Here is a 12,985-nt window from a genome sequence, read left to right as displayed (position 1 = left end):
AGAAAAATTTAGTCCGTTAGAAAGAAGTTGTATGTCATGTGTCAGAAAAAATCATGGAAGAAAGATTAACCACATCTAGTGCAGTTATTTTTTGTTTTGACTCCTCAGGCGATTCTGGAAAATGATTGGTGTATTTATGGTGCTTTCGCCCCCTCCGCCTGGCGAGTTTTTTGGAACATTTTTTACAAAGCCATAATTATTGGGATTATTTTTGCGGTAATAAAGCATTTGTGGTTTAGAGCTTAACGGTGCTCGATTCACATTAAAATCTTGAAGTGAAGAACTTAAAGTAGCATACGAAGACTCGAGGTCAGAGGAGGAGAATGTTACTTGATTTCTATGGGAGGCAAAGGAGGTGCGATCTCGTTTTTTTAAGATGGATCTCGGAGTGGATGGAAATCTCTCCCATCTGCCCCACTCATAGACCTGATAGTTTTTTTAATCAAAAATATCTCTGTTAAATTTGCGTTTTTTTACCCCAATTATATTTTCCTATAAAGAGAATATTTTGGCTTTTAGTTCTTTTCCACATCTGTGACCACTGATTTTAATGACACTATATCTCTATCCATTTCCATCATTCTGATTCTAGAAAGCTCTTCATTCTCATGTTTGATAATTAATTGCATAAGACACTGAGAGCAATCAGATAAGATGGTATTCCAATCGTTTACGAAATTTTCGCTATAAATTGTGATTGGGATTTTTTTAATACGTAAACCTCTTGGAATAATATTTTGTGATAAATAATTCTCAAGGGTAGTATAGTCCCACCATATACGGGTTTCATTAAGCGACTATTTCTCTATGGAAAGCATAGCATTCAGAATGTCCGGAGAAGTGTCTGTGGTTATATTAACTGATTCAAACACCAGGGAGGCACGTTCCTGCCTAGAGGAGTCAATGATTAAATCCATTTGTAAAAAAAATAATAATAAAAAATAAATAAAAAATAAAAAAGCATGAATAAATAACAAAAACTGAAGTGATCCAAGAAAAAATATATATGTATATAAATATCACTAACAAGTAATGAAAAAAATGAAAATCACACTGGAGATTAGTGTTTGAAACGCGTTCAGTAAAGGCTATTATGTGATCCGCTTTTCAGCCACTTGTTGTTGTTATTGGGATTTTTATCATGTTATAAATAAATAAATAAAATCTGAATGTTAACAGCCTTATTTCTGGTGATTGGTTCTCTTTAATAGAGATGAGCCACCTCCCAAGTGTTCGGGTTCGGTTCAGTTCGTCGAAAAGGGACGTGTTCGACGAACTGTTCGTCGAACGTTCGACGAACACCGTCGAACCCCATTGAAACCAATGGCAGGCAAACACATGCAAACACATGGAAAACACATAGAAATCACCTTAAAAGGTGTCCAAAAGCTGACAAACTGCTCAGAAGACATAACAAACACATGGAAAAGTCACAACTACATACAGTCATGCGAAAGGAAAAGAGGTGGAGGAGTAAAAAGAGGAGACACAGATATAGGCATACCATGCTCTTCTAAAATCAAGAAAGGCTGGAGTAAAAATCTAAACTCACTCTACCAACACCCAGATGTCTTGACAAAAAAAATAAAAAAGAAATATCTTTAGGTAGAATGGCGGCGGGTCCATTCAGAACACTTTCCTTAGAAGATGTAGTGGTACTCCTGTTGGGAGTTGTGCCAAAAAATGAACCCAATACATTCAGACTAATCCACCATTTGTCATATCCAAGGGGCAGGTCAGTAAACGATAACATCGACGCGGAACCAAGTACAGTACTATGTACTGTACCTTCTTTGATGAGGCAATCAGGCGGGTCAAGAAGCTGGTAAGGGGCACCCTAATGGCTAAAACAGACATTGAGGGGGCGTTCCGGTTACTACCTGTGCCTACGAATAGTGTCCTCCCATTGGGCTGCTTCTGTGAAGGAGCATACTACATAGATCGCTGTTTGCCTATGGGGTGCTCCATATCCTGCTCACCATTTGAGACGTTTAGTTGCTTCCTCGAATGTGTGGTCATGGACGTTTGTAAGGCGGCACATATTATCCATTACCTCGACGACTTCTTATGCCTGAGCCCAAAAGATTCACCACAGTGTGAAGTCCACCTGTGAGGAGAGAGCTGGAGGGGGAGTGGACACCCCAGACCCGAGGGGTTAGATTGAGAAAGAAAGAAGGCGGTGTAGCTTGCTTCATGGGTGGTGTACTCTGCTGAGTAGCAGAAATTGCTACTAGGCCCAAAAGGATTTCCTGGGCCAGATACCGTTACAAAATAGTAGTTAGGTAAACAGGCGGTGTAGCTTGCTTCATGGGTGGAGTACGCTGCTGAGTAGCACTAAATTCTACTAAGCCCAAAAGGATTTCCTGGGCTAGATGCCGTTACAAAATAGTAGTTAGGTAAACAGGTGGTGTAGCTTGCTTCATGTGTGAAGTACGCTGCTGAGTAGCACCAAATTCTACTAGAACCTAAAGGATTTCCTGGGCCAGATGCCATTAAAAAACAGTACTTAGGTAAACAGGCGGTGTAGCTTGCTTCATGGATGGGGTACGCTGCTGAGTAGCACCAAATTCTACTAGCCCCAAAAGGATTTCCTGGGCCAGATGCCATTAAAAATAGTACTTAGGTAAACAGGTGGTGGGTGGCTGGGCTACTCTGCTGACTAGCAGACACTGAAGCTTTGGACCTCTGAATCCCAGGCCATAGTATGAGTAAACAACTCTGCAGATGACCCCACCCACCTGGAATTGACGATGGCAACATCATGTAAAACTCAGTAAGGGGACTAAATAAAAGAGTCTCTATTTTTTCAAAAAGTTCGGCCACAGACACCACTTAAGTGGTATCAATTTCGCAGAGTTTTTTAAAACAGTTGGTGAGGTGATTTTCAAAAATCAGCAAGCTTTTATTCTCCCCAAGATGACACAGGGGTAGAAAAGTCCTTGCAGATCCAGGATTTGTTCATCTTGATGAACGTTAGTCTGTCTACATTGTCACTGGACAGCCGCGTGCGCTTATCTGTGAGCACACCACCAGCAGCGCTGAACACACATTCAGAGAGAACGCTGGCTGTGGAGCACGACAAGATCTCCCAGGCGTGAGTGGCGAGCTCAGACCATTTTTCAAGATTGGAAGCCCAAAATGGGCAAGGGTCCAGTTCCACAGTCATGGCATCGATGTTAACTTGGAGATACTCTTGTACCATCTTCTCTAGGCGTTGGCTGTGCGTCAGACTTCTTGTCTCCTGTGGCCTTGCAAAGGATGGTCTAAAAAAATCTTGAAACGATTGGAAAAAATTGCTGTTACCACCAGATATGATGTTACTGTTTCGGTTAGAGTGATGACTCGATAGTCCCACGGTTGGCAAGTTAAAACTCAGAGATTGACTACGTGCACCACTGGTGTTTTGTGGAAAAGCAGATGTTAGATTCAGTAACAGTCTCTGCTGACACTCCTGCATACGTGAATCCCTTTCTATGGCAGGAATTATTTTGCCAAATTTGCTTTTGTACCAGGGATCTAAGAGTGTGGCAACCCAGTAGTCGGCATTACTTCGGATTCTGACAATCTGAGGGTCATGTTGCAGGTAGTGCAGCAAGAAGGCACTCGTGTGTCTTGCCCATCCAGGAGGACCAAGTCCTTGTTGTCTTGGTGGTGGCGAGGTGAGAATCATTCTTCCTTCGTCTGCCCTCTCAGGTCCCTGATCTAAGACCACTCCTGCAGTGTGATTTGCCCCCCCCTCTTGAGCTCATTTGCCCAGGCTATACATCATAACGTATTGCACCAGGGCTTGTCGGACAGTGCAGACACTGCTCCTAGGTAGGGTTGAGCGAAACGGATCAGTCATTTTCATAAATCGACGACTTTTAGCAAAGTCGGGTTTCGTGAAACCCGACCCGATCCCAGTGTGGGGTTGGCCACACAGTCGGCGATCTTCGCGCCAAAGTCGCGTTTCCTATGATGCTTTTAGCACCTTTTCTCAGCCAATGAAGGTGGATGCAGAGTGTGGTCAGCGTGATGACATAGGTCTCGGTCCCCACCATCTTAGAGAAGGGCATAAAAGTGATTGGCTTGCTCTCTGTGGCGTCACAGGGGCTATAAAGGGGCTTGCATGCCGACCGCCATCTTACTGCTGCCGATCTGAGCATAGGGAGAGGTTGCTGCCGCTTCGTCAGAAGCAGGGATAGCGTTAGGCAGGGTACATTAACCCCCAAGCTGCTTGTGCTGTAGCGATTTCCACTGTCCAACACCACCTTTTGTTTGCAGGGACAGTGGAGGCTAGATTTTTCTTCATCAGTTCTGTAGCTTATTGGGCTGCCCTAGAAGGCTCCCTGATAGCTGCATTGCTGTTTGTACACCGCTGTGCAAACCAACTGCTTTTTTAAAAGCACAAATCCTGTTGCTCCTTCCTTTCTGCACAGCTATCTTGTTTGTTTGTCCACACTTTTGTGTGCAGCAGTCATTTTTATTGCTGCCTGCCATACTTTTTTGAGATTATTGTAGGGAGATACTAATTGTAGTACAGATTTCCACTGTCCAACACCACCTTTTGTTTGCAGGGACAGTGGAGGCTAGATTTTTCTTCATCAGTTCTGTAGCTTATTGGGCTGCCCTAGAAGGCTCCCTGATAGCTGCATTGCTGTTTGTACACCGCTGTGCAAACCAACTGCTTTTTTAAAAGCACAAATCCTGTTGCTCCTTCCTTTCTGCACAGCTATCTTGTTTGTTTGTCCACACTTTTGTGTGCAGCAGTCATTTTTATTGCTGCCTGCCATACTTTTTTGAGATTATTGTAGGGAGATACTAATTGTAGTACAGTCCCTTTTTTATATATATATATCTTCCAGCCACTTTCTGCCCCTGAAACTGTGTAGTGTAATACAGTGGGCCTGTATTTTTCTGCACTGTCCCACACCTAAAAAGGGAGATTTATATTGCCAATCAGTGCATCTGCGCCAGTCCTGTCTGTGGTATCTCAGTCTGTCATTTCTGCCACAGAAACTATACTGTAATACAGTGGGCCAGATTTATTCACTAGTCTCCCAAAAACAAAAAAAAAGGGAGTTTATTATTGCCAAATCTGTGCATCTGCGACAGTCCTGTCTGTGTTACCTCTGTCAGTCATTTTCTGACATAGAAATTGTGGTGTAATACAGTTGGCCTGATTTATTCACTAGTCCCCCCCCCAAAAAAAAAAAGGGAGATTTATATTGCCAATCAGTGCATCTGCGCCAGTCCTGTCTGTGGTATCTCTGTCAGTCATTTTCTGCCACAGAAACTATACTGTAATACAGTGGGCCTGATTTATTCACTAGTCTCCCACACATAAAAAGGGAGATTAATATTGCCAATCAGTGCATCTGCACCAGTCCTGTCTGTGGTATCTCTGTCAGTCATTTTCTGACATAGAAACTGTGGTGTAGTCTCCCCCCCCCAAAAAAAAAGGGAGATTTATATTGCCAATCAGTGCATCTGCACCAGTCCTGTCTGTGGTATCTCTGTCAGTCATTTTCTGCCACAGAAACTATACTGTAATACAGTGGGCCTGATTTATTCACTACTCTCCCCCCCCAAAAAAAAGGTAGATTAATATTGCCAAATCTGTGCATCTGTGTCAGTCCTGTCTGTGGTATCTCAGTCTGTCATTTTCTGCCACAGAAACTATACTGTAATACAGTAGGCCAGATTTATTCAGCACTCACCCACACATTAAAAGGGAGATTTATATTCACAGCAAGTTAACATACACCTTCTACCTTGTTTTTCAGTACCATATAACGGTTGTTAGTTTGGTTACATTTTTCCAAGAATGAGGAAGGCTGGTGGAAGAGGTCATGGCCGTGGGTGGTCATTGCCATCTAGTAATGCTGATGGTGGTGGTGGTGGTGGTGCTGGTGGAGCATCGGGTGGTAGAGGGAAAATCAAAATAGCGCCTAAGTCTCGAGTTGTTGAGCCAGCGTCATCGTCTGGCTACACAAGGCCTTGATCGCTACATTTTCTGGGAGTAGGAAAACCGCTGTTAAAGCCGGTGCAGCAGGAAAAAGTTTTGGCTTTCCTTGCTGACTCTGCCTCTAGCTCTTTTGCCTCCTCTTTGGATAGTTCAAAATTGAAAAGTAGCCAGTCTTCGGTGGATCAGTTGATTCCTTGTGTCCTTCCCCCAAAACAACAGTGAAGGATGCGTCAGGAGACACAACAGGTTACTCCATGGAGCTCTTTACACATACAGTGCCTGGGTTGGAAAGGGAAATAGTTAACAGCCCACTAGAAGATGATTCAGACATGGAGTGCACTGTTGTACAGCCACAGCTAGATTGTCATGGTGTTCCATTGACTCACATCACTACATTGCCCTCGCAGTGTACTGAGCCAGAAACTGACCCTGATGAGATGATGGTGCCCATTTCCGAACATTATAGCACCTTACACGGTGACACAGAGATAGCTGAACATGAGATTGAAGAGGAGGTGATAGATGACCCAGTTGTTGACCCAGATTGGCAGCCATTGGGGGAAGAGGGTGCCGCTGACAGTAGCTCAGAAGCGGAGGAGGAGGATTGGCAGCAGCCATCTACATCACATTTGCTTTCATCTGGCAGGCCTGTCTCTGGCCAAAAAAGTTTGGCAAAACCAAAACCAGTTTTAGGACAGCGTGGCCATCCGGTGAAAGTAACACAGCGTGCAATGCCTGAAAAGGTATTCCATAGTAGGAAGAGTGTAGTGTGGCAATTTTTTACCCAAGATCCGAATGATGAGTGCAAAGTTATCTGTAAGAAATGCTCAAAAACATTTAGCAGAGGGAAGAATCCCCACAATTTAAATACAATGTGCATGCTCAGACATGTTACCTGCATGCACTTGCAAGCCTGGAATAACTCCCAAACGTCCCCTACCGTTGGTGCACCTGCTCAGAATCCAGGTAGTCAGCAACGCTACATCGCTTCCCCCACTGTAAGCCCACCGGTTAGAACAACAACAGCAGCAAATGTGGAGGTGTCGTCGCTAGGGCAAAGCAGTCAGGGAATCACAAGTTTATTGGTAGGAAACACAGCACGTAGGCCTACATCGAGAATACCATCACCAACCATCTCTAAATCTGCCATGTCCACCACCACCACCACCGCAAGTCCCACCATATGTACCTCGCCAGTCCAGCTCACCCTCCAAGAGACTCTCATTAGGAAAAGAAAGTACTCACCCTCTCATCCACGTACACAGGGTTTGAACGCCCACATTGCTAGACTTATATCATTAGAGATGATGCCCTACCGGTTGGTTGAAAGCGAAACATTCAAAGCCTTGATGGCCTACGCAGTACCACGCTATGTGCTACCCAGTCGACACTTATTTTTGAGAAAAGCCATCCCAGCCCTCCACCAGCATGTCAAAGACCGCATTCTCCATGCACTGAGGCAATCAGTCAGTAGAAAGGTGCACCTCACAACTGATGTTTGGACCGGTAGGCATGGTCAGGGACGTTACGTGTACATCACAGCACACTGGGTTAATGTGGTGGATGCAGGGTCCACAGGGGACAGCCACGGTGGGACAGTTCTGCCTAGCCCACGGTCTAGGAAATAGTTGGCTGTAGGCGTTCGCCACTCCTCCTCCTCCTTCTCTTCCAGCCGAAGCAAAAGCTCATCCACAGAGCGCAGTCGCACGACCACTCCATCCGCAGCTGCCAGTGTTGCACACGAGGTGTCAAATTATGGAACAGCTAGTGGTAAGCGTCAGCAGGCTGTGTTGGAAATGAAGTGCATGGGCGACAACAGACACACCACGGAAGTTCTGGCAGAGTTCTTGCAGCAAGAAACTCAGTCATGGCTGGGCAGTGTACATCTTGAGGCAGGCAAGGTAGTCAGTGATAACGGGAGGAATTTTATGGCTGCCATAGTCCTTTCAGAACTGAAACACATACCTTGCCTGGCTCACACCTCAAACCTAGTGGTGCGCTGCTTCCTGAAAAGTTATCCGGGGTTACCAGCCCTGCTCCTTGACTTTGCTCTCACATCCGCCGTTCGCCCGTACACTCCAGCCGTATGCAGAACCATCAGCGATCATTGAAGCTTCCCAGCACCGCCTAATAATCGACGTTGCAACAAGGTGGAACTCTACACTGCACATGCTTCAGAGGCTGTGCGAACAGAGGCTTGCTGTCATGTATTTGTGGGAGGATACACATACACGGGCAGGCAGTTGGAAGGCAGACATGGAGTTGTCTGGTGTGCAGTGGTCGAAGCTCCAAGACCTCTGTCAAGTCCTTCAGTGTTTTGAGGAATGCATACGGCTGGTCAGTGCGGACGACGGCATCATAAGCATGAGCATCCCACTAATGCGTCTGCTGATGCAAAGTTTGACGCACATTAAGGAGCAGGCGTCTGCAGCCGAGGAGGAGGGAAGCCTTGATAACAGTCAGCCATTGTCTGCTCAGGGAAGTCTCGGGGACGAGGTTGCGGATGAAGAGGAGGAGAAGGAGGAAGATGGGGATGATTATTTATGGGAGGAGGAAGCTTCTTAGGGAGAATACAAACTGTTGGTGGTGCAAGGTCAGGTACAGTTTTTTTGCGGCAGACAAGTGATGTGGATTTGGCAGAAAGTGCTCCTCCACCCAGCACAAGCATTGATTTGACACCTGGAACATTGGCCCACATGGCTGATTATGCCTTGCGTATCCTAAAAAGGGACCCCCGCATTATCAAAATGATGACCGATGACGATTACTGGTTGGCCTGCCTCCTGGATCCACGCTATAAAGGGAAATTGCAAAATATCATGCCACATGAGAACCTTGAGCAAATATTGGCTACCAAACAATCAACTCTTGTAGACCGTTTGGTTCAGGCATTCCCGGCACACAGCGGCGGTGATGGTTCTCATACGAGCTGCAGGGGGCAACATGCAAGAGGTGTTAGAGGGGCACAAATCAGAAGTGGCGTTGGACAGAGGGGTTTTATGACCAGGTTGTGGAGTGATTTCGCAATGACCGCAGACATGACAGGTACTGCTGCATCGATTCAAAGTGACAGGAGACAACATTTGTCCAGTATGATTACTAACTATTTTTCCTCCCTTATCGATGTTCTCCCTCACACGTCATTCCCCTTTGATTACTAGGCATCTAAAATAGACACCTGGCCTGAATTGGCAGAATATGCATTACAGGAGCTCGCTTGCCCAGCTGCTAGTGTGCTATCAGAAAGAGTATTCAGTGCTGCTGGTTCAATACTGACAGAAAAAAGGACTTGTCTGGCTACCCAAAATGTTGATGATCTAACCTTCATTAAAATGAACCAATCATGGATTTCTAATTATTTTGCCCCACCTTCCCCTGCTGACACCTAGCTTTCCTGTAAAAAGGTTTTGCTTTTGGACTCCTCTTAGTGACTGATCCAATTCCTCCATTTGCAGCTGCAGTATGTCCATTATAGGCCATTTTAACACCTCCCTAAATGGCCTGACCACTTTGCGCAAGCAAGTGCAAGTGCCGTTTGCCTGGACAGGTGGGTGTGCCCACTTTTGGGCGACGGCACTGGCACAGGGTCCCTCATAGTACAATGACGTGTCTGGCGGTGGTGGTGCACACCCAACATCAGACACCCCGTCGTAACATGAGGGGCCCTGGGCCAGTACCGCCGCCCACGAGAGAGTGTTCCCCCCCAGCTCAAACAGTGCTCTAACACTTGCAAAATTACCTCTCACTGCCCCACCACTGTTTAGTCTGTGCTGTTAAATCCTTCAATTGTAACTGCCAATACCAATTTGTTGACATGATTGTTGCTAGTAAAAATATTCAGGGGCCCTGTCCTACATTTACACCAGTTAATACTTTGAGCCAACTACCACTGTCTGCAAGTCAGCAGTATAGCCGACCCCTGTACCTAGGTATGCCACCTGAAATTTTTTTTTTGCAAGACATTAACTTCACTTTATTATTTTGGCCTACTAACTGTGTCAGACACTCCTTACAGTTGTCCTCCACTGAACAAAGCTAGGCCGCCTGCGTACTCCTGTTACCTATTTTTAACTGCATTTTGCCAATTCCTTTTTTTGGCCCTACTAACTGTGTCTGCCCCTCGGTGCAATCGTCCTACGCTGACCACACCAATGCTGCCTGTGTACCCCTGTAACCTATTTAAAACTGCATAGAGCCTACTTTTTTATTTTAGGCCTAGTAAGTCTGCGCCACTCCTTCCAATCATCCTCCGCTGACCACACCAATGCTGCCTGTGTACCCCTGTAACCTATTTAAACCTGTATAGAGCCTGCTTTTTTATTTTAGGCCTAGTAAGTCTGCGCCACTCCTTCCAATCGTCCTCCACTGACCACACCAATGCTGCCTGTGTACCCCTGTAACCTATTTAAACCTGCATAGAGCCTACTTTTTTATTTTAGGCCTAGGAAGTCTGTCTGCGGTCGCTCCTTGCAATCGTCCTCCGCTGACCACACCAATGCTGCTTGTGTACCCCTGTAACCTATTTAAACCTACATAGAGCCTACTTTTTTATTTTAGGCCTGGGAAGTCTGTCTGCGGTCCCTCCTTGCAATCGTCCTCCGCTGACCACACCAATGCTGCCTGTGTACCCCTGTAGCCTATTTAAACCTGCATAGAGCCTGCTTTTTTATTTTAGGCCTAGGAAGTCTGTCTGCGGTCCCTCCTTGCAATCGTCCTCCGCTGACCACACCAATGCTGCCTGTGTACCCCTGTAGCCTATTTAAACCTGCATAGAGCCTGCTTTTTTATTTTAGGCCTAGGAAGTCTGTCTGCGGTCCCTCCTTGCAATCGTCCTCCGATGACCACACCAATGCTGCCTGTGTACCCCTGTAACCAATTTAAAACTGCATAGAGCCAACTTTTTTATTTAACACATACTACCTTTGTCTGTCTGCGCCACTCAATACCGCTGTCCTCCACTGAAAAAGCTGAGCTTCAATCTTCAGGCTTTCGGCCTGTATTTAGAATTTTATACTGCATTTGGCCTACTACTTTGGTTGGGCCTAGTAACGGTGTTGGCCGCTCTTGGATTTTCTCCTGTTTGGTTTTCCTGAGCTTCAATCTTCAGGCTTTCGGCCTACATTTTAAATATTAAGCTGCATTTGGGCTACTAGTTTGGGTGGCCCTAGTAACGGTGTCTGCCGCACCTTGGTGTTGTCCTGTGTTGGTTTTCCTGAGCTTCAATCTTCAGGCTTTCAACCTACATTTTAAATATTAAACTGCATTTGGCCTATTACTTTGGTTGGGCCTAGTAATGGTGTCTACCGCTACTGGGTTTTCTCCTGTTTGGTTTTCCTGAGCTTCAATCTTCAGGCTTTCGGCCTACATTTTAAATATTAAACTGCATTTAGCCTTTTGGTTGGGCCCTAGTAACGGTGTCTGCTGCCCCTTGCTTGTCTCCTCCACTGAATAAAGCTGAGCTTCAATCTTCAGGCTTTCGGCCTAGATCAGATATTAAACTGCATTTGGGCTACTTGTTTGGTTGGACCCTAGTAACGGTGTCTGCTGCCCCTCACTTGTCTCCTCCACTGAATGCAGCTGAGCTTCAATCTTCAGGCTTTCAGCCTAGATCAGATAATAAACTGCATTTGAGCTACTTGTTTGGTTGGACCCTAGTAACGGTGTCTGCTGCCCTTGCTTGTCTCCTCCACTGAATAAAGCTGAGCTTCAATCTTCATGCTTTCGGCCTAGATCAGATATGAAACTGCATTTGGCCTACTTTATTACTTGGGCCTACTAACTGTGTTTCCTTCTCATCCTGCCCATTGCCCATCCACTGCTAGGTGAGTCTGCTGGTACATTGACCCAGACCACTACATTCTCCTTGCACTCTACACAGCCAGAATCTGACCCTGCTTAAAGTCAGGTTCCCCTTCCCGCATCCTATACCACCTTACATGGAAGAGGAAGGTGCAGATGAAAGTGCAGGTTCCTTCATCCGGTGGGGGGTCATACTCGTTGGCGATGTCACTGGCACAGGGCCCCTCAGAGTACGCAAAAGTGTCGCTGCCGGTGGGAGGCGCCCCCGCCGTGCAAACACACAGCCATACTTTGAGGGGCCCTGTACCAGTGCCAATGCAAACGAGTGGACCCCCCCTGCTTGATCAGGATCACAGCACTTGCAAAGTTGAAATACTTACCTCTCCCTGCTCCACCGCCGTGACGTAGTCCGCGTTTCCTGGGCCCACGAAAAACTTGAGCCAGCCCTACCCCCCACAACTTTAGCCAAATGACCCCCAATTTTCAATGCCTAGCTATTATTATAAGGTAAATTAAGACTGACAAGCTTAAGTGACAAGAATTGATGTTTTTGACATTAAAATGGGCACTGTAGGTGTTTTCCTGTCCTCCACTCACTGCCGACTTTGATTCCCCATTGACTTACATTGGGTTTCGTGTTTCGGTCGATCCCCGACTTTGCGCGATAATCGGACTATTTCACTCGACTCGACTTTTGACAAAGTCGGGTTTTGTGAAACCCAACTCGATCCTTAAAAAGCAAAAGTCGCTCAAAAGTCGCTCAACCCTACTCCTAGGCCCAAAACTATTAACTGGATTAGATGCAGTGAAAATAGAGACACACAGGCGGTGTAGTTAGTTTCACAGGCAGGCTACTTTGCTGACATGCAGACACTGCTCCTAGGCCCTAAACTATTAACTGGATTAGATGCAGTAAAAATTGAGATACACAGGTGGTATAGTTAGTTTCACAGGTGGGCTACTCTGCTGACGTGCAGACACTGCTCCTAGGCCCAAAACTATTAACTGGATTAGATGCAGTAAAAATTGAGATACACAGGCGGTATAGTTAGTTTCACAGGTGGGCTACTCTGCTGACGTGCAGACACTGCTTTTAGGCCCTAAACTATTAACTAGATTAGATGCAGTGAAAATAGAGATACACAGGCGGTGTAGTTAGTTTCACAGGCGGGCTACTCTGCTGACGTGCAGACACTGTTACTAAGCCTAAAACCCCAAAATGATTTACTGGGTTAGATG

Source organism: Ranitomeya variabilis, chromosome 2, assembly GCF_051348905.1.
Source record: "Ranitomeya variabilis isolate aRanVar5 chromosome 2, aRanVar5.hap1, whole genome shotgun sequence".
NCBI lineage: Eukaryota > Metazoa > Chordata > Amphibia > Anura > Dendrobatidae > Ranitomeya > Ranitomeya variabilis.
This window is presented reverse-complemented; position numbering follows the sequence as displayed.